This window comes from Hyla sarda, chromosome 2 (assembly GCF_029499605.1).
Source record: "Hyla sarda isolate aHylSar1 chromosome 2, aHylSar1.hap1, whole genome shotgun sequence".
Classification (NCBI taxonomy): domain Eukaryota; kingdom Metazoa; phylum Chordata; class Amphibia; order Anura; family Hylidae; genus Hyla; species Hyla sarda.
In genome coordinates, this window is record NC_079190.1 from 5,409,113 (window position 1) to 5,436,612 (window position 27,500).

The 27,500-nt window shown below is 42.8% G+C and overlaps 1 protein-coding gene across 3 annotated transcripts in view; it reads left to right on the forward strand.

The window, feature by feature from the left end:
- PDE2A (phosphodiesterase 2A) overlaps window positions 1–27,500 on the forward strand; it is a 762,902-nt gene that overhangs the window by 284,999 nt on the left and 450,403 nt on the right. The gene's annotated exons all lie outside the window — the stretch shown is intronic.

The window sequence follows — 27,500 nt, forward strand, 5'->3', positions numbered from 1 at the left end:
TTTTGCAAATGCAGGGGAGAATCCAATGGGAGTTGTAGCTTTGCAAATGCAGGGGAAAATCCAATGGGAGTTGTAGTTTTGCAAATGCTGGAGAGAATCCAATGGGAGTTGTAGTTTTGCAAATGCTGGAGAGAATCCAATGGGAGTTGTAGTTTTGCAAATGCAGGGGAGAATCCAATGGGAGTTGTAGTTTTGCAAATGCAGGGGAGAATCCAATGGGAGTTGTAGTTTTGCAAATGCTGGAGAGAATCCAATGGGAGTTGTAGTTTTGCAAATGCTGGAGAGAATCCAATGGGAGTTGTAGTTTTGCAAATGCAGGGGAGAATCCAATGGGAGTTGTAGTTTTGCAAATGCAGGGGAGAATCCAATGGGAGTTGTAGTTTTGCAAATGCTGGAAAGAATCCAATGGGAGTTGTAGTTTTGCAAATGCTGGAGAGAATCCAATGGGAGTTGTAGTTTTGCAAATGCAGGGGAGAATCCAATGGGAGTTGTAGTTTTGCAAATGCAGGGGAGAATCCAATGGGAGTTGTAGTTTTGCAAATGCTGGAGAGAATCCAATGGGAGTTGTAGCTTTGCAAATGCTGGAGAGAATCCAATGGGAGTTGTAGTTTTGCACATGCAGGGGAGAATCTGAGTAAGGAACACTGACATGTAGCATGCTTCAGTCTAACGATGACAGCTTATGATGGGAGTTGTAGTTTTGGAAGAGCTGAACAGACACAGGCTGCAGTAGACACTTTGGGCATGCTGGGAGTTGTAGTTGTGCAATTGCTGGAGAGAATCCGAATAAGAAACCCTGACATATAGCATGCTTCACTCTAAGGATGGCAGCGTATGATGGGAGTTGTAGTGTTGGAAGATCCAAAGAGACACAGGTTGGAGAACAATGCAGTAAACACTTTGGGCATGCTGGGAGTTGTAGTTTTGCCAATGCTGGAGAGAATCCGAATAAGGAACACGGACATAAAGCATGCATCATCCTAAGGATGACAGTATGTGATGGGAGTTGTAGTTTTGAAAGAGCCAAAGAGACACAGGTTGGAAAACCCTGCAATAGACACATTGCGCATGCTGGGAGTTGTAGTTTTGCCAATGCTGGAGAGAATCCGAATAAGAAACGCCGACATATAGCATGCATTATTCTAAGGATGAAAGCATATGATGGGAGTTGTAGTTTTGGAAGAGCCGAAGAGTCACAGGTTTGGGGAATACTGCAGTAGACACTTTGGGCATGCTGGGAGTTGTAGTTTTTGCAAATGCTGGAGAGAATCCGAATAAACAACACTGACGTATAGCATGCATCATTCTAAGGAAAGCAGCGTATGATGGGAGTTGTAGTGTTGGAGGAACCAAAGAGACACAGGTTGGAGAACAATGCAGTAGACACTTTGGGCATGCTGGGAGTTGTAGTTTTGCCAATGTTGGAGAGAATCCGAATAAGAAACACTGACATGAAGCATGCATCTTCCTAAGGATGACAGCATATGATGGGAGTTGTAGTGATGGAAGAGTCACAGGTTGGGGAATAATGCAGTAGACATTTTGAGCATGCTGGGAGTTGTAGTTGTTTACATGCTGGAGAGATACAGGTTGGAGAACATTCCAATAGATGCTATGAGCATGCTGGGATTTGTAGTTGTGTAAATGGCAGATAGGATCTGTTTGGGGGACACTGACATACAAGTCTTATTCTACTGCTATCAGTATGATGGGAGTTGTAGTTAGGCAACAGCTGGAGAGACACAGATTGGGTAACAGTACTGTAGATGCTTTGTGCTTGCTGGGAGTTGTAGTTTTTCTAATGCTGGAGAGAAGCTGAACACTGACATAGGGCATGCCTTATTCTAAGAATGGTAGTGAATGATGGGAGTTGTAGTTTTGGAAGAGCTGCAAAGAGGCAGATTGGGGAAAACTGCAGTAGACACTTTGGGCATGCTGGGAGTTGTAGTATTGCAAATCCTGGAGAGGTTTTAATTAAGGAACTGACAAACAGGATGCCTCATTCTATGACTGTCAGCGTATGATGGGAGTTGTATTTTGGAACAGTAGGAAAGACGCAGATTGGGGAACACTACAGTAAACACTTTGAGCATGCTGGGAGTTGTAGTTTTGTAAATGCTGGAGAGAATCTGAATAAGAAACACTGATATAAAACATGGTTCACTCTAAGGATGGTAGCGTATGATGGGCGTTGTAGTTTTCGGATACCTGAAGAGACACATGTTTGGTAACACTGCAGTAGACACTTTGAGCATGCTGGGAGTTGTAGTTTTGGGAATGCTAAAGAGACTCTGATCAAGGAACACAGACATATAGGATGCCTTATTCTATGACGGTCAGTGCATGATGGGAGTTGTAGTTATACAACAGCTGGAAAGACACAGGTCAGGAAACACTGTAGAAAACACTTCGAGCCTGCTGGGAGTTGTAGTTTTGCATACATTTTGATTAAGGGACACTAAGATACAGGATGCCACATTCTAAGACTTTCAGCGTATGATGGGAGTTGTAATTATGCAACAGCCAGAGAGACACAGGTTAGGAAACACTGTAGTTAACACTTTGAGCATGCTGGGAGTTATAGTTTTGGACATGCTGGAGAGACTATACTTAAAGAACACTGACATATATAGGATGCCTCATTCTATTGCTGTCAGATATGATGGGAGTTGTAGTTATGCAACAGCTGGAGAGACACAGGTTAGGAACCGCTGCAGAAGACACTTTGGGCTTGCTGGGAGTTGTAGTTTTGCCAATGCTGGATAGACTCTGATTAAGGAAAACGGACATACAGGCTGTCAGCGTATGATGGGAGTTGTAGTTTTGCAAAAGGTTGGGGATTACTGCAGTAGACATTTTTTTTTGGCATGCTGGGAGTTGTAGTTTTCGGAGAGTCCTGCAGAAGGGGAGGATGGGGGTTGTAGTGTTGGGATTTATTTTTGTGCTCCTATATTGCAGTCTGGTCACATAAGGGACAGCTGGCAGGATCTTGGCCAGTGTTTCACAACCAGTGTGCCTCCAGCTGTTTGGCATGCTGGGAGTTGTAGTTTTGCAACAGCTGGAGGCACACTGGGCTGTCAGGGCATGCTGGGAGTTGTAGTTTTGCAACAGCTGGAGGCACACTGGGCTGTCAGGGCATGCTGGGAGTTGTAGTTTTCCAACAGCTGGAGGCACACTGGGCTGTCAGGGCATGCTGGGAGTTATAGTTTTGCAACAGCTGGAGGCACCCAGGTTGGGAAGCACTGATCTGGGCACTGGTATAGCAGGTGTAGGGCAGCATTGTGTGGGCACTTTGCAGATCTGGCACCTAGTCGGACACTCTATTTAATTCTGCATATGGCGGAGTTGTGGCACTCGGTGTCGGTTGGCAGAATGTTTGGCTGCAGGTGCCGCCTGGTGTGAGCGCTGGAGATCCTGCAGGATATATCTGTGAGATCCTGCAGGATATATCTGTGAGATCCTGCAGGATATATCTGTGAGATCCTGCAGGATATATCTGTGAGATCCTGCAGGATATATCTGTGAGATCCTGCAGGATATATCTGTGAGATCCTGCAGGATATATCTGTGAGATCCTGCAGGATATATCTGTGAGATCCTGCAGGATATATCTGTGAGATCCTGCAGGATATATCTGTGAGATCCTGCAGGATATATCTGTGAGATCCTGCAGGATATATCTGTGAGGTCCTGCAGGATATATCTGTGAGGTCCTGCAGGATATATCTGTGAGGTCCTGCAGGATATATCTGTGAGGTCCTGCAGGATATATCTGTGAGATCCTGCAGGATATATCTGTGAGATCCTGCAGGATATATCTGTGAGATCCTGCAGGATATATCTGTGAGATCCTGCAGGATATATCTGTGAGGTCCTGCAGGATATATCTGTGAGGTCCTGCAGGATATATCTGTCAGGTCCTGCAGGATATATCTGTCAGGTCCTGCAGGATATATCTGTGAGATCCTGCAGGATATATCTGTGAGATCCTGCAGGATATATCTGTGAGATCCTGCAGGATATATCTGTGAGATCCTGCAGGATATATCTGTGAGGTCCTGCAGGATATATCTGTGAGATCCTGCAGGATATATCTGTGAGATCCTGCAGGATATATCTGTGAGATCCTGCAGGATATATCTGTGAGATCCTGCAGGATATATCTGTGAGATCCTGCAGGATATATCTGTGAGATCCTGCAGGATATATCTGTGAGATCCTGCAGGATATATCTGTGAGATCCTGCAGGATATATCTGTGAGATCCTGCAGGATATATCTGTGAGATCCTGCAGGATATATCTGTGAGATCCTGCAGGATATATCTGTGAGATCCTGCAGGATATATCTGTGAGATCCTGCAGGATATATCTGTGAGATCCTGCAGGATATATCTGTGAGATCCTGCAGGATATATCTGTGAGATCCTGCAGGATATATCTGTGAGATCCTGCAGGATATATCTGTGAGATCCTGCAGGATATATCTGTGAGATCCTGCAGGATATATCTGTGAGATCCTGCAGGATATATCTGTCAGATCCTGCAGGATATATCTGTGAGATCCTGCAGGATATATCTGTGAGATCCTGCAGGATATATCTGTGAGATCCTGCAGGATATATCTGTGAGATCCTGCAGGATATATCTGTGAGATCCTGCAGGATATATCTGTGAGATCCTGCAGGATATATCTGTGAGATCCTGCAGGATATATCTGTGAGATCCTGCAGGATATATCTGTGAGATCCTGCAGGATATATCTGTGAGGTCCTGCAGGATATATCTGTGAGATCCTGCAGGATATATCTGTGAGATCCTGCAGGATATATCTGTGAGATCCTGCAGGATATATCTGTGAGATCCTGCAGGATATATCTGTGAGATCCTGCAGGATATATCTGTGAGATCCTGCAGGATATATCTGTGAGATCCTGCAGGATATATCTGTGAGATCCTGCAGGATATATCTGTGAGATCCTGCAGGATATATCTGTGAGATCCTGCAGGATATATCTGTGAGATCCTGCAGGATATATCTGTGAGATCCTGCAGGATATATCTGTGAGATCCTGCAGGATATATCTGTGAGATCCTGCAGGATATATCTGTCAGATCCTGCAGGATATATCTGTGAGATCCTGCAGGATATATCTGTCAGATCCTGCAGGATATATCTGTGAGATCCTGCAGGATATATCTGTGAGGTCCTGCAGGATATATCTGTGAGATCCTGCAGGATATATCTGTCAGATCCTGCAGGATATATCTGTCAGATCCTGCAGGATATATCTGTCAGATCCTGCAGGATATATCTGTGAGATCCTGCAGGATATATCTGTGAGATCCTGCAGGATATATCTGTGAGATCCTGCAGGATATATCTGTGAGGTCCTGCAGGATATATCTGTGAGATCCTGCAGGATATATCTGTGAGATCCTGCAGGATATATCTGTGAGATCCTGCAGGATATATCTGTGAGATCCTGCAGGATATATCTGTGAGATCCTGCAGGATATATCTGTGAGATCCTGCAGGATATATCTGTGAGATCCTGCAGGATATATCTGTGAGATCCTGCAGGATATATCTGTGAGATCCTGCAGGATATATCTGTGAGATCCTGCAGGATATATCTGTGAGATCCTGCAGGATATATCTGTGAGATCCTGCAGGATATATCTGTGAGATCCTGCAGGATATATCTGTGAGATCCTGCAGGATATATCTGTCAGATCCTGCAGGATATATCTGTGAGATCCTGCAGGATATATCTGTGAGGTCCTGCAGGATATATCTGTGAGATCCTGCAGGATATATCTGTGAGATCCTGCAGGATATATCTGTGAGGTCCTGCAGGATATATCTGTCAGATCCTTACACTTGTTATTCTGATACATTGTGACGCTTCCTCCTCCCTCTGGAGATGAGAACAGGAGAATCTAACAGAAGGATATGTAACCAGCTCTGGTGGAACTACTACTCCCAGCGTGTACTGACTGCCGCTTAATCATCACACACTGTGGGTTCTGCTGAATGTTGTGTCTTTCTATTTATCTCAGTGTTTTTCCCAAGTAGGGTGCCTCCAGCTGTTGCAAAACTACAACTCCCAGCATGTCCTGATATGTTGGGAGTTGTAGTTTTGCAACAGCTGGAGACACCTTACTTGGAGAAACGCTGAGTTATCTATTGGAATGTAAGAAATTGTACTGAAAATATTCGATCTGATGTCACCACAAGAGGGGGCACAATGATGGGGGTTATAATTCTACCACAGAGCACGGGGAGGTGAGGAAAGTCCTGCAGGAAATGTTTTGTGTAACACAGTAATAATGTAGTAGATGTGACCTGCAGTCCTATGTAACACCACAGATAACAGTGATAACTCTCTGAGTACAGATAATGTATAGATGTGACCTGCAGTCCTATGTAACACCACAGATAACAGTGATAACTCTCTGAGTACAGATAATGTATAGATGTGACCTGCAGTCCTATGTAACACCACAGATAACAGTGATAACTCTCTGAGTACAGATAATGTAGTAGATTTGACCTGCAGTCCTATGTAACACCACAGATAACAGTGATAACTCTCTGAGTACAGATCATGTATAGATGTGACCTGCAGTCCTATGTAACACCACAGATAACAGTGATAACTCTCTGAGTACAGATAATGTAGTAGATGTGACCTGCAGTCCTATGTAACACCACAGATAACACAGTGATAACTCTCTGAGTACAGATAATGTATAGATGTGACCTGCAGTCCTATGTAACACCACAGATAACACAGTGATAACTCTCTGAGTACAGATAATGTATAGATGTGACCTGCAGTCCTATGTAACACCACAGATAACTGATAACTCTCTGAGTACAGATAATGTATAGATGTGACCTGCAGTCCTATGTAACACCACAGATAACACAGTGATAACTCTCTGAGTACAGATAATGTATAGATGTGACCTGCAGTCCTATGTAACACCACAGATAACAGTGATAACTCTCTGAGTACAGATAATGTAGTAGATGTGACCTGCAGTCCTATGTAACACCACAGATAACAGTGATAACTCTCTGAGTACAGATAATGTATAGATGTGACCTGCAGTCCTATGTAACACCACAGATAACACAGTGATATCTCTCTGAGTACAGATAATGTAGTAGATGTGACCTGCAGTCCTATGTAACACCACAGATAACACAGTGATAACTCTCTGAGTACAGATAATGTATAGATGTGACCTGCAGTCCTATGTAACACCACAGATAACACAGTGATAACTCTCTGAGTACAGATAATGTAGTAGATGTGACCTGCAGTCCTATGTAACACCACAGATAACAGTGATAACTCTCTGAGTACAGATAATGTATAGATGTGACCTGCAGTCCTATGTAACATCACAGATAACAGTGATAACTCTCTGAGTACAGATAATGTAGTAGATGTGACCTGCAGTCCTATGTAACACCACAGATAACACAGTGATAACTCTCTGAGTACAGATAATGTATAGATGTGACCTGCAGTCCTATGTAACACCACAGATAACACAGTGATAACTCTCTGAGTACAGATAATGTATAGATGTGACCTGCAGTCCTATGTAACACCACAGATAACACAGTGATAACTCTCTGAGTACAGATAATGTATAGATGTGACCTGCAGTCCTATGTAACACCACAGATAACAGTGATAACACTCTGAGTACAGATAATGTAGTAGATGTGACCTGCAGTCCTATGTAACACCACAGATAACACAGTGATAACTCTCTGAGTACAGATAATGTAGTAGATGTGACCTGCAGTCCTATGTAACACCACAGATAACACAGTGATAACTCTCTGAGTACAGATAATGTATAGATGTGACCTGCAGTCCTATGTAACACCACAGATAACAGTGATAACACTCTGAGTACAGATAATGTAGTAGATGTGACCTGCAGTCCTATGTAACACCACAGATAACACAGTGATAACACTCTGAGTACAGATAATGTAGTAGAGGTGACCTGCAGTCCTATGTAACACCACAGATAACAGTGATAACTCCCTGAGTACATATAATGTATAGATGTGACCTGCAGTCCTATGTAACACCACAGATAACAGTGATAACTCTCTGAGTACAGATAATGTATAGATGTGACCTGCAGTCCTATGTAACACCACAGATAACAGTGATAACTCTCTGAGTACAGATAATGCATAGATGTGACCTGCAGTCCTATGTAACACCACAGATAACAGTGATAACTCTCTGAGTACAGATAATGTATAGATGTGACCTGCAGTCCTATGTAACACCACAGATAACACAGTGATAACTCTGAGTACAGATAATGTATAGATGTGACCTGCAGTCCTATGTAACACCACAGATAACACAGTGATATATGTTGCCTGCAGTCCTATGTAACTCCCTTGATACAGCCTCATGAACATGACATAGTCAGCTGGTATCGCCTATATAAATGGTTTCGGACATCTGTCATGTAGTGGACACCTTTATTTGCAGTCCTATGTAACCCCACAGAGTGCAGTGCCACATGACGCCTCCTCTCTGCTGTTCCTGACTGTTGATTCCCCAGGACTGTGCGGCTCTCGTAGTCAGGATCTGCTGGTTTCCCACATATCAGGATTAGTCTATTAACCTTTAAATGACATTCCACTGTGTAAACTGGGATTGACCTCTTCCTAATAATAGACAATATGCAGCACCCGGGGGGACACTGTACTGCTGGGGGGTCCCAGAAACACTTCCCAATTTCCCTGATGGTCCGGGGGGCTCTTCTTTGCTTTATGGACACTGCTTGGATTTCATGTTAATTATAACTATATATATATATATATATATATAGATTATAAATATATAGCTGCTGTTCAGGAGTCTGGGAGAGCAGGGTGACCAAATCTATCAGAGGTGCCACTAGACTTTATCGGATGTCACTCAGCTTTTCCATGGAAATATCTTACAAGAAGACAGATGAATGGAGGCGAGTAAACGAGTCGGGAGCTCTGTATACCCTATGTATGTCAGAGGTCTCGCTAGGACCCTGCAGGGCCGCTTACTGGGGGCCCGGAGTATGACTTGTTTATCACTTCCCCAGAGAGTGACATTTCCATGCAGCAGTTGGCAGCCGCACTGTGGGCAGCGTGACAGTGACGGGCGCTGGATGTTCATTCACAGCCCCGGATTCCTCTGCCGCCTCTAGAATAAACACTGGAGCTAAAATTAACTCTTTATAAAGCTGATCTCCGGTTATTGCTGGGGATAAGTAAAGGGGACCCCCGAGGACTGAAGGCACCCACTGTAATAAAAACAAGAACAGCAGAATAATCACACTACTAGAGGGAATCCTCAGGGGAGGAGCTACAGAGGAAGGACAGGGTGGAGCCAAAGAGAGGAGGGAGGAGCCCCAGAGAGAGAGAGAGAGAGAGAGAGAAAAAAGGAGGAGCTATAGAAAGTGGAGAGGGGGGGTCATAGAGAGAGAAGGGAAGACACATTGAGATTTAGATGAATGTGGTACAAAGAGAGAAGGAGGAGCTATATTTGAAAAGGGAGGAGCCACAGAGAGAGGGGAGAAATGAGCCATAGAAAGAGAATAAGGAGACGCCAAATTGAGGACAAGGAGGAGCCAAAATATAGTAGAGTAGGAAGATACCGAGAAGGGTGAGGAGGAAGAAGGCACAAAGAGCGGGCAAGTTGGGTCCTTAGAGTAAGGTAACCCAGGGAGAATGGAGGGGAAAAGACATAGAGGCAGGTAATGAAAGAGTCACAGCCATGAAAAGTGACGATGGAGGAGCCACAGAGGCAGGAGTGGGAGGAGCCACAGAGGCAGGAGTGGGAGGAGCCACAGAGGCAGGAGAGGGAGGAGCCACAGAGGGAGGAGCCACAGAGGCAGGAGAGGGAGGAGCCACAGAGACAGGAGAGGGAGGAGCCACAGAGGCAGGAGAGGGAGGAGCTACAGATAAAAAAAATAAGGCTGAGGGTGAAGCCTAAGAAATTAGGAGGTTTTCTGACCATTAGTCTTCAACAGTCTCCACCAGTCTTTACCATTTCCATCATTCCTCACGCATATTTATTCTTTTTTGCCAGTCTTATGTATCCAACAATCTCCATCAGTTTTCATCAGTCTCTAGTTTCTCAGCTTCTATCAGTGTCATTCAGTCCTCACTTTTCACCAACAATAGGCAATGTTCATGACCGATCTGCACCAGTTGTCTGTAGTTTTCACCGATTCATCACGAGTGTCCAGCAGTCTTTACTGATCTTCCTTAGTCTTCATTGGTCATTATCTATCTTCACCAGTCGTTATTAGTCATAATCAGCTTTCACCAGTCTTTATTTGTCAACATCAATTGTCACCAGTCTTCATTAGCAATTATCGGTCTTCACCAGTCTTCATTGGTCATTATCGGTCTTCACCAGTCTTCATTGGTCATTATCGGTCTTCACCAGTCTTCATTGGTCATTATCTATCTTCACCAGTCGTTATTAGTCATAATCAGCTTTCACCAGTCTTTATTTGTCAACATCAATTGTCACCAGTCTTCATTAGCAATTATCGGTCTTCACCAGTCTTCATTGGTCATTATCGGTCTTCACCAGTCTTCATTGGTCATTATCGGTCTTCACCAGTCTTCATTGGTCATTATCGGTCTTTACCAGTCTTCATTGGTCATTGTCGGTCTTCACCAGTCTTCATTGGTCATTATTGGTCTTCACCAGTCTTCATTGGTCATTATTGGTCTTCACCAGTCTTCATTGGTCATTATCGGTCTTCACCAGTCTTCATTGGTCATTATTGGTCTTCACCAGTCTTCATTGGTCATTATAGGTCTTCACCAGTTTTTATTGCTCATTATCGGTATTCAGCAGTCTATATTGGTCATTATCCGTCTTCACCAGTCTTCATTAGTCATTATGGGTGTTCACCAGTCTTCATTGGTCATTATCCGTCTTCACCAGTATTCATTAGTCATTATCAGTCTTCACCAGTCTTCATTGGTCATTATTGGTCTTCACTAGCCTTCATTGCTCATTATCAGCCACATCCAGTTTCTCTTATTCCAACTCCTCACCCTTCTTTACCAGTTTCAGTCATTACCAGTTTCAGTCATTACCAGTCTCTAACACCAGTTTTCAAGATTATTTACCAGTCTTTTTTGGTATTTTCTAGTCTTCACATGTCTTTACTATTGTCCCGACATTAATTTGTAAAAACGTAACAAAAGTGAGTCCACCCCTCAACTCTATATATTATGTGAATGTCTCCAAAACTACAGCTCCTGTTTCTTCAGTCCAAAATGTTCATTTATTTACAAGGTATATTGTACACACACTATATATGTATATGTATATATATATATATATATATATATATATATATATATATGTGTGTGTATGTGTGTATATATATATATATATATATATATATATATGTATAAGTTTCAAATTGTTTGAGATTGGTTGTGTCCAATTTAGCTTAGAGTAGGACAACTTTCATTCAAACTCTCACAATATTGCTCGGCTCATGGTGTAGTGGACTGAGAGCTCGTCTAGCTAAGGATAATTGTCCACCAGTCTTCATCAATCTCCATTAGTCATTATCGGTCTTCACCGTACCTCTTCATCGGTGTTCACCAATCTCCATTAGTCATTATCAGTCTTTACCATACAACTTCACCAGTCTTCACCAATATCCATCAGTCATTATCAGTCTTCACCGTACCTCTTCACCAGTCTTCACCAATCTCCATTTATCATTATCAGTCTTCACCGTACCTCTTCACCAGTCTTCACCAATCTCCATTTATCATTATCAGTCTTCACCGTACCTCTTCACCAGTCTTCACCAATCTCCATTTATCATTATCAGTCTTCACCATACAACTTCACCAGTCTTCACCAATCTCCATTTATCATTATCAGTCTTCACCGTACCTCTTCACCAGTCTTCACCAATCTCCATTTATCATTATCAGTCTTCACCATACAACTTCACCCGTGTTCAAAAGTTTTTTAATGAAGGTTTTACAGTATTAAATCAGACATACAAACACCTATACAGGTAGTCATGGTACCAGTAGGGAAGCAAAGGTTATCTGTGCATTCGGCTGGATATTGATATAGATAGAACAAAACGATAAAGACATCAGATGGAAGCATCGGCACCCAATGATAACATAACCAAAGATAAAGGATAGAAAGTGGGGAAAAGGAAAAATGGAGAAAGAAAAGATGAGTTTCCAGAAGTTCCCATTGTTCTTCCCCAGTGTGTCAGTCTTCACCAGTCTCCACACATATTCTAGTTTTCAGTATTCACCAGTTTTCACCAATCTCCTTTAGGTTTCACCAAAGTCTTTACCAGTTTCCATACATCGTCATCAATTTTTATTATTTTTAACCATTCTTTACCAGTCTCCATTAGTCACCACCAGTGTCTACCAGACTTTACCATTGTTCTCCAGGCTTCACCAGTGACCACCAATTTTCATTGCCCATATTCGAATTCGCGATATTTCACAAATATATAGACGAATATTCGTCCTATATTCGCGAACTTCGTATTTGCATATGCAAATATTCGCATATTCGAAGAAGAAAACAGTGAGGGGGTGGGCAACTTTACTATTGGTTGCTAGGGATGTTGTTGATAACCTCTGACAATTGTATTTGCATCATTTTGGGGGTACAGTCTCCCCCTCCCTCCCCATTCTAGGGCAGTTTCCCCCCCACCCCCCAGTCACTCTAGGGCAGGCTCCTTCCACTCTAGGACAGTCTCCCTCCCCATTCTAGGGCAGTCTCCCCCCCACCCCCCAGTCACTCTAGGGCAGGCTCCTTCCACTCTAGGACAGTCTTCCCCCCCCCCCTCCCCATTCTAGGGCAGTCTCCCCCCACCCCCCAGTCACTCTAGGGCAGGCTCCTTCCACTCTAGGACAGTCTTCCCCCCCCCCCTCCCCATTCTAGGGCAGTCTCCCCCCCACCCCCCAGTCACTCTAGGGCAGGCTCCTTCCACTCTAGGACAGGCTCCCCCTCCCTCCCCATTCTAGGGCAGTCTCCCCCCCACCCCCCAGTCACTCTAGGGCAGGCTCCTTCCACTCTAGGACAGTCTCCCCCCCCCCCCCTCCCCATTCTAGGGCAGTCTCCCCCACCCCCCCCCCCCAGTCACTCTAGGGCGGGCTTCATTATTCTTTGCGTGTTCTGTTTTCTTTTATCACAAAGTCGTCCTGTTTGCAGGATCTCCTTGTCCTTTCCCACCTGTAGGATCAGTCTCTGGATGTGTCCACAGACAGAACATCACATGTGTGACCGCGGCACAAAGCGCACAACTTTATCAGCCATTGTATCTAGATACATTTATGTCATTGTTATGTAATGGTATAGACAGAACTCTGACCCACAGAGCTTACAATCTGTGTCGTGTCCCTGGTAACAGCAGCACTTGGCATTGTGGACTCTGCTGCACATCACATGCGTAGGAACAGCAGAGCTCAACAACGGCAAAATCCAATTACACGGAGCCGCAATGTTTGTCTCAAGTAATTTGGGGACGTCTCCGGTTTGTGGCGCGTCTAATAATATCAGCCAGATATAAGAAAGAAAGAAGGGAGGGGTCTGCCCCACATTATAATACTGCCCCAATACATAATATATAATGTGTGACCTCTAATCCCAGGGAACACCCAGCTTCTCCAGATCCAGAACAGTACAGAGATCTACAGGAGAACTGCCCCAACTCATCTTATCCTACCCGACAGTCATGGAAAAGACAGGAATGTGGGGCAGTATTATAGTAGTTATATTCTTGTATATAGGAGCAGTATTATAGTAGTTATATTCTTGTATATAGGAGCAGTATAATAGTAGTTATATTCTTGTATATAGGAGGCAGTATTATAGTAGTTATATTCTTGTATATAGGAGCAGTATTATAGTAGTTATATTCTTGTATATAGGGGCAGTATTATAGTAGTTATATTCTTGTATATAGGAGCAGTATTATAGTAGTTATATTCTTGTATATAGGAGCAGTATTATAGTAGTTATATTCTTGTATATAGGAGCAGTATTATAGTAGTTATATTCTTGTATATAGGAGGCAGTATTATAGTAGTTATTTTCTTGTATATAGGAGCAGTATTATAGTAGTTATATTCTTGTATATAGGAGGCAGTATTATAGTAGTTATATTCTTGTATATAGGAGCAGTATTATAGTAGTTATATTCTTATATATAGGAGGCAGTATTATAGTAGTTATATTCTTGTATATAGGAGCAGTATTATAGTAGTTATATTCTTGTATATAGGAGGCAGTATTATAGTAGTTATATTCTTGTATGTAGGAGGCAGTATTATAGTAGTTATATTCTTGTATATACGAGGCAGTATTATAGTAGTTATATTCTTGTATATAGGAGCAGTATTAAAGTAGTTATATTCTTGTATATAGGAGCAGTATTATAGTAGTTATATTCTTGTATATAGGAGCAGTATTATAGTAGTTATATTCTTGTATATAGGAGCAGTATTATAGTAGTTATATTCTTGTATATAGGAGGCAGTATTATAGTAGTTATATTCTTGTATGTAGGAGGTAGTATTATAGTAGTTATATTCTTGTATATACGAGGCAGTATTATAGTAGTTATATTCTTGTATATAGGAGCAGTATTAAAGTAGTTATATTCTTGTATATAGGAGCAGTATTATAGTAGTTATATTCTTGTATATAGGAGCAGTATTATAGTAGTTATATTCTTGTATATAGGAGCAGTATTATTGTAGTTATATTCTTGTATATAGGAGCAGTATTATAGTAGTTATATTCTTATATATAGGAGCCGTATTATAGTATTATATTCTTGTATATAGGAGCAGTATTATAGTAGTTATATTCTTGTATATAGGGGGCAGTATTATAGTAGTTATATTCTTGTATATAGGAGCAGTATTATAGCAGTTATATTCTTGTATATAGGAGCAGTATTATTGTAGTTATATTGTATATAGGAGCAGTATTATAGTAGTTATATTCTTGTATATAGGAGCAGTATTATAGTAGTTATATTCTTGTATATAGGAGCAGTATTATAGTAGTTATATTCTTGTATATAGGAGCAGTATTATAGTAGTTATACAACAAAAATAGAGAAACACAGCCGCACATCTACAATCTTGTATTTTGATCTATTTGTTTCTCAGCATAATTTCAAAAACTAACAGGTTGTTATTATACATTTTGATCTAAAAGTATAAACCCACTCGCCATGTCAAGGCCACCTAGTCAGAGTGGGTCCCTAACCTAACACTGGTGTAGCGCGCCGGGTGGCGAACCATGTTTCCAAGACACTGAGCCCACAGGGGGAATGACCCAGTGGCCAGGCAGCCCCACTACTGCCCGACCAAGCCTCTGGCTCTAGGTCACACCACCCCACAGACAAAGCATCACAGAAACAATGGCCGCCACAGAGCACCACACTAGTGTGAAAATCTACCATATACTCCCTGCCAGAGGGCTGTGAGAATGTTAGGAGGAAACCCACATGCAATTTCCTGCTATTTTTTAGTCTCTCCCTTTTTCATGGCCAGCACTCTACTCCATTCCACTCATTCGGCCCAGGCATTTTTAATTAGCAGGAGACTGCATAAGGGTTTCTGTGATGCTTTGTCTGTAGGGTGGTGCGGCCCAGAGCCAGGGGCTTGCTCGGGCAGCAGTGGGGTTGCCTGGCCACTGGGTCGTTCCCCCTGTGGGCATGGTGTCACTTTGTCTCCCGTGTAGTTGCGGTCGCTCTGTCTCCCGTGTAGTTGCGGTCGCTCTGTCTCCCGTGTAGTTGCGGTCGCTCTGTCTCCCGCGTAGTTGCGGTCGCTCTGTCTCCCTTCTAGTTGCAGTTGCTTTGTCTCCCGTGTAGTTGCGGTCGCTCTGTCTCCCGTGTAGTTGCGGTCGCTCTGTCTCCCGCGTAGTTGCGGTCGCTCTGTCTCCCGTGTAGTTGCGGTCGCTCTGTCTCCCGTGTAGTTGCGGTCGCTCTGTCTCCCGCGTAGTTGCGGTCGCTCTGTCTCCCGCGTAGTTGCGGTCGCTCTGTCTCCCGTGTAGTTGCGGTCGCTCTGTCTCCCGTGTAGTTGCGGTCGCTCTGTCTCCCGTGTAGTTGCGGTCGCTCTGTCTCCCGTGTAGTTGCGGTCGCTCTGTCTCCCGCGTAGTTGCGGTCGCTCTGTCTCCCGTGTAGTCGCGGTCGCTCTGTCTCCCGTGTAGTTGCGGTCGCTCTGTCTCCCGTGTAGTTGCGGTCGCTCTGTCTCCCGTGTAGTTGCGGTCGCTCTGTCTCCCGTGTAGTTGCGGTCGCTCTGTCTCCCGTGTAGTTGCGGTCGCTCTGTCTCCCGTGTAGTTGCGGTCGCTCTGTCTCCCGTGTAGTTGCGATCGCTCTGTCTCCCGTGTAGTTGCGATCGCTCTGTCTCCCTTCTAGTTGCGATCGCTCTGTCTCCCGTGTAGTTGCGGTCGCTCTGTCTCCCGTGTAGTTGCGGTCGCTCTGTCTCCCTTCTAGTTGCGGTCGCTCTGTCTCCCGTGTAGTTGCGGTCGCTCTGTCTCCCGCGTAGTTGCGGTCGCTCTGTCTCCCGTGTAGTTGCGGTCGCTCTGTCTCCCGTGTAGTTGCGGTCGCTCTGTCTCCCGTGTAGTTGCGGTCGCTCTGTCTCCCGTGTAGTTGCGGTCGCTCTGTCTCCCGTGTAGTTGCGGTCGCTCTGTCTCCCGCGTAGTTGCGGTCGCTCTGTCTCCCGTGTAGTTGCGGTCGCTCTGTCTCCCGTGTAGTTGCGGTCGCTCTGTCTCCCGTGTAGTTGCGGTCGCTCTGTCTCCCGTGTAGTTGCGGTCGCTCTGTCTCCCGTGTAGTTGCGGTCGCTCTGTCTCCCGTGTAGTTGCGGTCGCTCTGTCTCCCGTGTAGTTGCGGTCGCTCTGTCTCCCGTGTAGTTGCGGTCGCTCTGTCTCCCGTGTAGTTGCGGTCGCTCTGTCTCCCGTGTAGTTGCGGTCGCTCTGTCTCCCGCGTAGTTGCGGTCGCTCTGTCTCCCGTGTAGTTGCGGTCGCTCTGTCTCCCGCGTAGTTGCGGTCGCTCTGTCTCCCGCGTAGTTGCGGTCGCTCTGTCTCCCGTGTAGTTGCGGTCGCTCTGTCTCCCGTGTAGTTGCGGTCGCTCTGTCTCCCGTGTAGTTGCGGTCGCTCTGTCTCCCGTGTAGTTGCGGTCGCTCTGTCTCCCGTGTAGTTGCGGTCGCTCTGTCTCTCGTGTAGTTGCGGTCGCTCTGTCTCCCGTGTAGTTGCGGTCGCTCTGTCTCCCGTGTAGTTGCGGTCGCTCTGTCTCCCGTGTAGTTGCGGTCGCTCTGTCTCCCGTGTAGTTGCGGTCGCTCTGTCTCTCGTGTAGTTGCGGTCGCTCTGTCTCTCGTGTAGTTGCGGTCGCTCTGTCTCCCGCGTAGTTGCGGTCGCTCTGTCTCCCGCGTAGTTGCGGTCATGCACAGACTCTTTCCTCCTTTCTCTGTATATTTGACTCTCTTTCCTACATTACTTAGCTCAGTCTATTATAGAAGCCATTAGTAGACTCACAATTAAATTGCCCACGTGCAGACCGAGTGCATCATGGCAGATAGGGAATCCAGCTCTGCTACTTTTAGCTTTTTATCTGTTTCTATGGATTTCTGGCTAAAACATTATGGTGGCCCCTATATGACTCCTATTTCCATTGTAGATTTGTCACATCATAGTTGCAGTTATGGAGATTATCACTTGTGTTTACATCTTGGTTGGGTTTTTCCTATGGTAAATGGTCACATGAGCAGATAACACACATTGGGGTTCAGGGTAATTAGTTAGATGTTCATTAGGAGAATGGTTGGTCCTCCAGTCCCTGGGGCCCCGGCATTGTGGGGCCCCTGTTTTGTACACACCCCTTATTGACTATATATGATAAGAGCCATTGATTATCTGTCACTCCTGGTTAATGGTGGCTCTAAGTGATTGTCTGTAAGGGATCGTATTGATTATCACTTTCTCATTGTGACCTCACGCTGGAGCCGCAGCAGCAGATCTATGAGGTCGGCCGTTATAAGGACGCCGGACGATCGGGGGTGATTGACCAGAGAGGCAGGTGCTCAATTACCGTGAGCGCCAGATGCCCAACACAGGTTTTGTTTATCAGCTAAATGGTCTCAATGTATTCACATTGGCTGTGAACTAAATGGTTCCGGAACGTTCTCTGTTGCTCCAGGATTTGTTGTTAGTTACTAGAGATGAGCGAACTTACAGTAATCCGATTCGTCACGAACTTCTCGGTTCGGCAGTTGCTGACTTTATCCTGCATAAATGAGTTCAGCTTTCAGGTGCTCCGGTGGCTGGAGACCTGAACTCATTTATGCAGGATAAAGTCATCAACTGCCGAGCCGAGAAGTTCGTGACTAATCAAATTACTGCAAGTTTGCTCATCTCTATTAGTTACTTTTCCCAGATGTGATCGGAGAGAAGAAAAGGCCAATGTTCTTCGTAGATCCCCTAGAATAATATTGTGTTAGAAATCTATCCTCATCCTCTTGGTTCCTTGTCCTCTTTGTCTGTCACAGTTTCTGGTTTATCATGCTCCTCTACGCGCTCTTGTATATACTCTTCTACGCGCTCTTGTATATACTCTTCTATGGGCTCTTCTGTGCGTTCTTCTATACGTTCTTCTTTGTGCTCTTCTATATGTTATATGCGTTCTTCTATGTGCTCTTCTATACATTTTTCTATGTGCTCTTTTATTTGTTCTATGTGCTCTTCTATAAGTTCTTCTATATGTTCTCCTATGTGCTCTTCTATACGCTTCTCTATATGCTCTTCTATATGCTCTTCTATGTGTTCTTCTATATGTTCTTCTATCTCCTCTATGTGCTCTTCTATACGTTTCTCTATATGCTCTTCTATGTGTTCTTCTATATGTTCTTCTATCTCCTCTATGTGCTCTTCTATACGTTTCTCTATATGCTCTTCTATGTGTTCTTCTATCTGTTCTATACACTCTTCTATACACTCTTCTATATGTTCTCCTATGTGTTCTATCTCTTCTATGTGCTCTTCTATTGGGGAGACTTATCAAATCCTGTGCTGAGGAAAAGTTGACCAGTTGCCCATAAGGCCTCTGAGAAATGAAAGCAGCGATCTGATTGGTTGCTATGGGCAACTCGGCAACTTTTCTTCTGGACGGGTTTTGATAAATCTCCCCCGATGTGTTCTTCTCTGCGCTCTTCTGTACTCTCTTCTAAATGCTCTTGTATCTGTTCTATAAGTTCTATGTGTTCTTCTGTATGTTCTTCTATCTCTTGTATGTGCTCTTCTATATGTTCTTCTATTTGCTCTTCTGTGTTCTATGTTTTTCTATCTGTTCTATGTTTTCTTCTATAAGCTCTTTTATACGCTCTTCTGTATGTTCTTCTATAAGCTTTTCTGTACGCTCTTCTGTATGTTCTTCTATCTCTTGTGTGTGCTCTTCTATACGCTCTTCTGTATGTTCTTCTATCTCTTGTTTGGTCTCTTCTATATGTTCTTCTATCTCTTGTATGTGCTCTTCTGTATGTTCTATCTCTTGTATGTGCTCTTCTGTATGTTCTTCTATAAGCTCTTCTGTACGCTCTTCTATATGTTCTTCTATCTCTTGTATGTGCTCTTCTATATGTTCTTCTATCTCTTGTATGTGCTCTTCTGTATGTTCTATCTCTTGTATGTGCTCTTCTATATGTTCTTCTATCTCTTCTATGTGCTCTTCTATATGTTCTTCTATCTCTTGTATGTGCTCTTCTGTATGTTCTATCTCTTGTATGTGCTCTTCTGTATGTTCTATCTCTTGTATGTGCTCTTCTGTATGTTCTTCTATCTCTTGTTTGGTCTCTTCTATATGTTCTTCTATCTCTTGTATGTGCTCTTCTATATGTTCTTCTATCTCTTGTATGTGCTCTTCTATCTCTTGTATGTGCTCTTCTGTATGTTCTATCTCTTGTATGTGCTCTTCTGTATGTTCTATCTCTTGTATGTGCTCTTCTATATGTTCTTCTATCTCTTCTATGTGCTCTTCTATATGTTCTTCTATCTCTTGTATGTGCTCTTCTGTATGTTCTATCTCTTGTATGTGCTCTTCTGTATGTTCTATCTCTTGTATGTGCTCTTCTGTATGTTCTATCTCTTGTATGTGCTCTTCTGTATGTTCTTCTATCTCTTGTTTGGTCTCTTCTATATGTTCTTCTATCTCTTGTATGTGCTCTTCTGTATGTTCTATCTCTTGTATGTGCTCTTCTATATGTTCTACTATCTCTTGTATGTGCTCTTCTATATGTTCTTCTATCTCTTGTATGTGCTCTTCTATATGTTCTTCTATCTCTTGTATGTGCTCTTCTATATGTTCTTCTATCTCTTGTATGTGCTCTTCTGTATGTTCTATCTCTTGTATGTGCTCTTCTATATGTTCTTCTATCTCTTGTATGTGCTCTTCTGTATGTTCTATCTCTTGTATGTGCTCTTCTGTATGTTCTATCTCTTGTATGTGCTCTTCTATATGTTCTTCTATCTCTTGTATGTGCTCTTCTGTATGTTCTATCTCTTTTATGGGCTCTTCTATATGTATATCCACTTTAAATTTCAGTGTCCAAAGTTCAGACCATTCTTCTAGTTTTCCTAAATCCTTTTCCATTTGGCGGATCCCTCCAGGAACATCAACCCTGTTACTTATCTTTGTGTCATCAGCAAAATTACCAAGACCATCGAGACCTTCTGCAATATCAAAGATATCAAAGATATCGAAGATATTAAACAAAATTGGTCCCAGTACAGATCCCTGAGGTCTCCACTGGTGAAAAGACCTCGCTCTGAATATTCTCCATCTCTTGTTTGGTCTCTTCTATATGTTCTTCTATCTCTTGTATGTGCTCTTCTATATGTTCTTCTATCTCTTGTATGTGCTCTTCTATCTCTTGTATGTGCTCTTCTGTATGTTCTATCTCTTGTATGTGCTCTTCTGTATGTTCTATCTCTTGTATGTGCTCTTCTATATGTTCTTCTATCTCTTCTATGTGCTCTTCTATATGTTCTTCTATCTCTTGTATGTGCTCTTCTGTATGTTCTATCTCTTGTATGTGCTCTTCTGTATGTTCTATCTCTTGTATGTGCTCTTCTGTATGTTCTATCTCTTGTATGTGCTCTTCTGTATGTTCTATCTCTTGTATGTGCTCTTCTGTATGTTCTATCTCTTGTATGTGCTCTTCTGTATGTTCTTCTATCTCTTGTTTGGTCTCTTCTATATGTTCTTCTATCTCTTGTATGTGCTCTTCTGTATGTTCTATCTCTTGTATGTGCTCTTCTATATGTTCTACTATCTCTTGTATGTGCTCTTCTATATGTTCTTCTATCTCTTGTATGTGCTCTTCTATATGTTCTTCTATCTCTTGTATGTGCTCTTCTATATGTTCTTCTATCTCTTGTATGTGCTCTTCTGTATGTTCTATCTCTTGTATGTGCTCTTCTATATGTTCTTCTATCTCTTGTATGTGCTCTTCTGTATGTTCTATCTCTTGTATGTGCTCTTCTGTATGTTCTATCTCTTGTATGTGCTCTTCTATATGTTCTTCTATCTCTTGTATGTGCTCTTCTGTATGTTCTATCTCTTTTATGGGCTCTTCTATATGTATATCCACTTTAAATTTCAGTGTCCAAAGTTCAGACCATTCTTCTAGTTTTCCTAAATCCTTTTCCATTTGGCGGATCCCTCCAGGAACATCAACCCTGTTACTTATCTTTGTGTCATCAGCAAAATTACCAAGACCATCGAGACCTTCTGCAATATCAAAGATATCAAAGATATCGAAGATATTAAACAAAATTGGTCCCAGTACAGATCCCTGAGGTCTCCACTGGTGAAAAGACCTCGCTCTGAATATTCTCCATTGACTACAACCCTCTGTTGTCTGTCACTCAGCCACTCAATAATCCACTCAACAATATGGGAGTCCAAGCTCAATGACTGTAGTTTATTGAAAAGCCTTACTAAAATCTAGATAAGCGATGTTTACTGCCCCTCCGCCATCTATTATTTTAGTCACACAGTTAAAAAAAAACAATCAGATTAGTTTGACATGATCTCCCTGAAGTAAACCCATGTTGTTTTTCATCTTGCAATCCATGGGATTTTAGATGTTCCACAATCCTATCCTTTAGTAGGGTTTCCATTAATTTCCCCACTATTGATGTCAGACTTACTGGCCTATAGTTACCTGATTCCTCCCTACTACCTTTCTTGTGAATGGCCACGACGTTTGCTAATTTCCAATCTTCCGGGACGACTCCTGTTACCAGTGATTGTTTAAATAAATCTGTTACGGTTTTGCTAGCTCACCGCTAAAGCTCTTTTAATAATTTTGGGTGTATCCCATCAGGCCCCTGTGATTTGTCTTCACTTTAGACAGCCAACGTAGAACCTCTTCCTCTGTAAAGACACATGCATCAAACAATTCATTAGTTTTCCTCCCTAATTGAGGTCCCTTTCCTTCTTTTCTATAGAAACTGAACAGAAGTCATCATTAAGGCAGTCGGCTAGCCCTTTATTCTCTTCTACATTCCTTCCTTCCTTTGTTTTTAATTTAGTTATTCCTTGTTTTAATTTCCCTTTTTCATTTATATATCTGAAGAATGTTTTATCCCCTTTTTTCACAGACTGAGCTAGTTTTTCTTCTGCCTGCGCTTTAGAAGTTCTTATAACTTGCTTGGCCTCTTTCTGCCTAGTCTTGTAGATTTCCGTATCTTCATTGCTCTGGGTTGTTTTATGATTACTAAATACTAGCTTTTATTTTTTTATGATTTTGGCCACTTCTGCTGAGTACCACAGTGGTCTCTTCCTTTTTCTGCTTTTACTGATAAGTCTAATGCAATTTCCTGTTTCCTTCAATAATGCGTCTTTTAAGTAGTCCCATTTCTCCTGAACTCCATGTAATCCGTTCCAGTCTGATATGGACTCATTTATGACTAATCTCATTTTTGAAAATTTTTCTAAAATCGAACTTTTGTTTTTTGTGTGGTACCTCTTAAGGACGCAGGGCGTACCTGTACGCCCTGAGTCCGCTCCCTTTCTATAACACGGGTCCACGGCGTGGCCCCGCGTCATAGCAGGTCGGGCCCGGCCTCTAGCAGCTTGAAAAAAAAAAGTGAATAAAGATCATTTAACCCCTAATAAAATTTTGAATCACCCCCCCTTTTCTCATTTAAAAAAAAAAACAAAAAACTGTGTAAATAAAAATAAACATATGTGGTATTGCTGCATACGGAAATGTCTTAATTATAAAAATATATCGTTAATTAAACCGCACGGTCAATGGCGTACGCGCAAAAAAATTCCAACGTCCAAAATAGCGTATTTTTGGTCACTATTTATATCGTGAAAACATGAATAAAAAGAGATCAAAAAGTCCGATCAATACAAAAACTTCAGATCACGGCGCTAAAAATGAGCCCTCATACCACCCCATACGTGGAAAAATAAAAAAAGTTATAGGGGTCAGAAGATGACAATTTTAAACGTAATTAGTTTCGTGCATGTGGTTATGATTTTTTCCAGAAGTCCGACAAAATCACCTATATAAGTAGGGGATCATTTTTACTGAAAGATGTACTTCGTAGAAACGGAAGCCCCCAAAATGGCGTTTTTTCTTCAATTTAGTTTTTCCGAATTCCAATTTTTTTTTTTTCCGTTTCGCCAAAGATTTTTGGGTAAAATGACTGATGTCATTACAGAGTAGAATTGGTGGCACAAAAAATAAGCAATCATGTGGATTTTTAGGTACAAAATTATGATGTTTTTTAAAGGTAAGGAAGAAAAAACAAAGTGCAAAAACTGAAAAACCTTCAGTCTTTAAAGGGGTATTCCGCCCCTAGACATCTTATCCCCTATCCAAAGGATAGGGGATAAGATTTCAGTACGCCGCGGTCCCGCTGCTGGGGAGCCCCGGGATCCCCGCTGCGGCACCGCGCTCTCATTACAGCACAGAGCGAGTTCGCTCTGCACGTAATGACGCGCAATACAGGGGCCGGAGCATCGTGAAGTCACGGCTCCGCCCTCGTGATGTGACGGCCCGCCCCTTTCAATACAAGTCTATGGGAGGGGCGTGGCGGTCGTCACGCCCCCTGCCATAGACTTGCATTAAGGGGACGGGCCGTGATGTCACAAGGGGCGGAGCCATGACGTCACGCGGCTCCGTTCCCTGTATCGCCTGTCATTACGCACAGAGCGAACTCGCCCTGTGCAGTAATGATAGCGCAGTGCCGCAGCGGGGATCCCCAGCAGCGGGACCGAGGCATACTGACATCTTATCCCCTATCCTTTGGATAGGGGATAAGATGCCTAGGGGCGGAGTACCCCTTTAAGGGGTTAAACCACACTGACTGGTGATTACTAGATCCCAAGCTTTCGCCTACAAAAACATCATATACCAAATCCCCATTTGTGAATACCAAATCCAAAATGGCCTCCCTCCGGGTTGGCTCCTCAACCACTTGTAGAGATAATCCCAGTAGGGAATTTAGAATATCTGTTCTTCTGGCAGAACTTGCTATTTCAGTTTTCCAGTTTATATCTGGAAGATTAAAGTCTCCCATAATGATAACGTCTCCTTTCATTGTCATTTTAGCTATTTCTTCAACTGGTAGATCATCTACTTCTTTAACTTGGCCAGGTGGTCTATATATCACCCTTACACGAGTTACTGTCTGATTACCAAACTGCAACGTAACCCAAACTGACTCTATGTTGGCCTCACTAACTTGTATTAGGTTAGATTTTATGCTATCTTTCACATATGGGGCCACTCCTCCTCCTTTCTTGCCTTCTCTGTCTCTTCTGTATAAAGAGAACCCTGGTATGGATATGTCCCAGTCATTCCTTTCATTAAACCATGTCTCAGTAACGGCCACTAAATCTACATTCTCAGATGCCATTATTGACCCAAGTTCATTGATTTTATTCTCTAAACTGCGAGCATTTGTAGACAGGAATCTGAGCTTGTCATTTCTTAACCTCTGTGCTACTGACATCTTCTGGCATGGTTTCGGGGGCAATTGGCCTCATGGATTTTCACTCTTTTGCCCCCCTTCCTAGTTTTAAATACTCCTTAGCAAATTCTTGGAATTGTTCACTGAGTACATTCGTTCCTTTGAGAGAAAGATGCAAACCATCTTTTTTGTACAGTTCCTTTCTATTCGAAGTAGAGCTATCATGAGACACAAAGCCAAATCCTTGCTCTTGACACCATTTACTAAGCCATAAGTTGAACTCCTTGATGCGCCTCTGCCTATCATTCTGAACGTTATGCACAGGCAGAACTTCAGAGAATGAAACAGTGGATGCAAAATCCTGTACATCATTACCAAGTGTGATAAAAGATTCCTTCACCTCTGAAACTTAATTGCAAGCCAGGTCATTTGTTCTGGCTTGCAATGAAGTGTGCTCTTCTATATGTTCTTCTATCTGTTCTATGTGCTCTTCTATATATGCTCTTCTATGTGTTCTTCTGTATTTTCTTCTATCTCATGTGTGTGCTCTTCTATGCACTCTTCTGTACGCTCTTCTATGTGTTCTTCTATCTCTTGTATGTGCTCTTCCATATGTTCTATTTGCTCTTCTGTGTTCTTCTATTTGCTTTTCTGTGTTCTTCTATATGCTTTTCTATATGTTCTTCTATCTGTTCTGTGAGTTCTTCTATGTGTTCTTCTATATATTCCTCTATCTGTTCGATGTGCTCTTCTATACACTCTTCTATATGTTCTTTTGTCTGTTCTATGTGTTCTTCTATGTTGCTTACTGTATCCTTTCCCCTTTTCTTTCATCCAATGTATCAGATCTGTTTCTTGTTTCTCAGAGTCTTTTTCTCTTGAATAGATTTTTCCTCATTCTCATTAATTGGCTATTGTCTACGGCTTTTATTGTGTGCACCGGTTGTGTGGAAGTAGTATGAATGAAGAAATAAATTCACTGCAAAAATCTAAAATTATCATGCGTTATTAGGATGTAAAGAAATGGAACTGTTGTTTACTGGCTTTGTATGTGAGCTGGATATTCCATCCATCTTATTAAGAACCTCAATGAAGACCTTCAGATGTTCCTCAGATCCCTGTCAGATCATGAAAATATTGTCAGTGATCCATGTCCATAAAACAACATGGTCCATCATGAAAGCGTGATCTGACAGGAATAAGCCCCTCTCATCAGGAACAGGATTGTTTCAAGCATGTGATGCTCCTATAAACTCACCTGGGGCAAGTAACAGGTGTGGGCAATATAAAAATCACACCTGAAAGCAGATAAAAAGGAGAGAAGTTCACTTAGTCTTTCCATTGTGTGTCTGTGTGTGCCACACTAAGCATGGACAACAGAAAGAGGAGAGAACTGTCTGAGGACTTGAGAACCAAGATTGTGGAAAAATATCAACAATCTCAAGGTTTCAAGTCCATCTCCAGATATCTAGATTTGTCTTTGTCCACAGTGCGCAACATTATCAAGAAGTTTACAACCCCCGGCACTGTAGATAATCTCCCTGGGTGTGGACGGAAGAGAAAGATTGATGAAAGGTGTTGTCACGATCACACCCTATCGGTCCAACTAAGACGCTAGAAAGAGTGTGATGGTGCAAGGGTTAAGGCCACCAGACCTTTTGATATCCACTACTAGTCCAAGCAAGTCACCAAATTAACCCTTAGATAAACGTGTTTCCACCAGAGCTGCCTTCAGAAAGGTGAGCTCATATATTTAGAGATCAAAGACCAGAGCTGATTAATTAAACATTTAATCTGATAGGTATCACAGTGCTATATATATATAAAAATAAACAAATGACATACAGTTACAAAAATATGAAAGAGTTTAGCAAGGCAAGTTCAGAAAACAAAAGATGAAGTTCTTACAGCATGATGGTATAGCCGTCCTTGTCAGTGAGAGTCCAGCTCTTGTCAGCTTTGGGCAAAGCCTTCAACAACAGTCGAGTCCAGCATTTTAAGTCTTATCTGCTTCTTTGGATGGAAACTCCATCCCCCCCTCCCCTCTGATCCCACCAGGTGGGGCATCTCTCTTCCTGACCCCTTATCTGTTTGATTATATGATGGGACGAGAGTGCATGACTTCAAAGGAGATACCAAACAGCCAGACCCCCAATAAAATGCAATTCACAAACACACAGTCTGAATGACCCTCACCCCCAGGTCTTAGTTTATACACAGATACAATTATAAAACACATGTATGTTTCCATAATCAGGCCTTGGGCCTGACAGATGTCAACACATGATAGTCCGGATGGTGGATAAGCAGCCCCAAACAAGTTCCAAAGATATTCAAGCTGTCCTGCAGGCTCAGGGAGCATCAGGGTCAGCGCGAACTATCCATCAATATTTAAATGAATTGAAACGCTATGGAGGAGACCGAGGAGGACCCCGCTATGGAGGAGACCG